The sequence below is a fragment of the Aegilops tauschii genome, unplaced genomic scaffold, assembly GCF_002575655.3.
Source record: "Aegilops tauschii subsp. strangulata cultivar AL8/78 unplaced genomic scaffold, Aet v6.0 ptg000968l_obj, whole genome shotgun sequence".
Classification (NCBI taxonomy): Eukaryota; Viridiplantae; Streptophyta; class Magnoliopsida; order Poales; family Poaceae; genus Aegilops; species Aegilops tauschii.
In genome coordinates this window covers 1-2,540 of record NW_027333186.1, presented here as the reverse complement: position 1 = coordinate 2,540, position 2,540 = coordinate 1, and the positions used below count along the sequence as shown (strand labels likewise).

General features: G+C 39.3%; 1 non-coding gene across 1 annotated transcript; it reads left to right on the top strand.

Moving 5' to 3' along the window:
- The first annotated feature begins 496 nt into the window (after window positions 1–496).
- TRNAR-UCU (transfer RNA arginine (anticodon UCU)) lies at window positions 497–568 on the top strand. Its single transcript has one exon. It is a non-coding gene; the product is annotated as a tRNA-Arg (tRNA).
- The last annotated feature ends 1,972 nt before the right edge of the window (window positions 569–2,540 follow it).

Below are 2,540 nucleotides of genomic sequence, written 5' to 3'. Positions count from 1 at the left end.
TTGACCGGAAGACCTAGAGCTAACTATCGACATTTTGGGCTATCCGGACACGTACTTCGAGAAATGGTTTATGAGTGTTTGTTACCGGGTGCAACAAGATCCAGTTGGTAAGGATAAAATACCCTTTCGTATTTGTATGGATTTCTGGAATTGATAATCATAGAGGAGCCCTCTTTACCATTCTGTATAAATGGACTATTCTATTTGTATAGATATTGGTAGAGGGGCGTATCCAACCCTCTTTTATCCACTAGTTACCCCTCTTTAGTTTAAGAGTATAGAGCAGTTTGGTAGCTCATAAGGCTCATAACCTTGGGGTTGCGGGTTCGATTCCCACTACCGGCTCCATACTCCTTCTTTATGATATATGCATGATATAATATATACATCATGCATTTGTATCTGGATTTTTTGATTTCCTAAAAGAGTTTTGGTCTAACAGTTTTTTCTCGGAAGAAGCAAAAAAATAAAAGAAAGAATAAAATATGAAAGAAAAGCGTCCATTGTCTAATGGATAGGACAGAGGTCTTCTAAACCTTTGGTATAGGTTCAAATCCTATTGGACGCAATCTTATTTCTATCTATTCTTTAAATAACTATACTAAACTAAAAACAAAGAAAACTTTTTTGCATGATTCAAATGAAAAAGCTTTCTCAACGATTCCTATTCTACTAACAAGAGTAGACATGCAAAATTTATTTGTTACTGAAGAGAAAACCGTTCCAGCTGTTCCTGAATAGCTTCCTTCAAAAGGATTTCCGCTTGCTCGGTGAATGTCTTGCTAGAAGATATAATTTCTTGGAATTGAGGTTTAGTATCTTTTAGATGTTTACGTAACTCATCCAGAAATTTATTTACCTGTTCAATTTCTAACGAATCAAGATATCCTCTTGTTCCGGTATAAATAGTAGCTATCTGCTCTTCCACTGGGAGAGGATTTGCCTGGGATTGTTTAAGCAATTCCCTTAATCGTCGACCCCTTGCCAATTGATTCTGACTTGTTTTATCGAGAGCAGAGGCGAATTGTGCAAAGGCTTGTAACTCTGCGAATTGCGCTAGTTCCAATTTTGATTTGCCAGCTACTTGTTTCATGGCTTTAATTTGAGCCGCGGATCCTACTCTGGAAACAGAAATACCCACATTAATAGCGGGTCGAATTCCGGCATTGAATAGATCCGCAGATAAGAATATTTGTCCATCTGTAATGGAGATTACATTAGTAGGAATATAGGCGGAAACGTCTCCAGATTGAGTCTCAACTATTGGTAAGCGGTCATACTTCCTTCGCCTAAAAGAGATTTAATTTAGCGGCTCTTTCTAAAAGGCGTGAATGCAAATAAAAAACATCCCCTGGATAAGCCTCACGGCCGGGAGGTCTTCTTAATAGAAGGGACATTTGGCGATAAGCTTGTGCCTGTTTGGAGAGATCATCATAAATTATTAAAGTATGCCGTTCGCGGTACATAAAATACTCAGCCAGGGCTGCTCCGTATAAGGAGCGAGGTATTGTAATGTAGCAGGTGAATCCGCCATTTCAGCTACTACAATAGTGTATTCCATAGCCCCCTCCTCATGGAAAGTAGTTACTACTTGAGCTACGGAGGATGCTCTTTGACCGATAGCTACATAAACACATATTACACCTTGCCCTTTTTGATTGAGAATTGTATCTGTGGCTACTGCTGTTTTGCCAGTCTGTCTGTCCCCAATAATTAACTCTCGCTGACCGCGCCCTATAGGGATCATCGAATCGATAGCAATAAGCCCTGTTTGAAGAGGTTCGTATACGGAACGCCTGGAAATTATACTTGGAGCAGGAGATTCAATTAAGCGAGATTCGGAAGCTATAATTTCGCCTTTCCCATCAATAGGTTTAGCCAGAGCATTTACAACACGACCCAAGTAAGCCTCACTCACGGGTATCTGAGCAATTCTTCCTGTTGCTTTTACAAAACTTCCCTCTTGTATCATCAACCATCGCCCATTAATACAATCCCAACATTTTTGGATTCCAAATTCAGAGCAATACCCTAGTACCTTCTGCAAATTCGACTAATTCACCTGACATTATTTCACCAAGACCTATAATACGAGCAATCCCATCCCCACTTGAACTACGCGACCTATATTCTCAATCCCTACTTTCCTATTATATTGTTCAATACGTTCGCGGAGAATTTTATGAATTTCGTCGACTCGAAGGGTTGCCATTAGTGTTTCTTGACTCTTTTTTCGGAAGCAAGGGGAAAAATAATGCCTAAATTCTAAACGAAAGTAGAAGTTCAAGGCCTAATTAATTTAATTATCTCTTCCATTCCAGGGACCCGAGAATGCCAATATTAGCACGAATCGTACGGAAATGTAACTCGGTATTCAAACAACTATTCAGAGTTCCTAGAGCTCCTTGTACGGCCTGTTGGAAAACCCGCTGTCGGACCTGATTCATTGCCCTTTGTTTTTCAAAATAAAGGTTTCGTTTTTAGACTTTTCCAATTGTTCCAAACTAATAGAAGTAGCATTAATCAAATTTGCTTTTTCT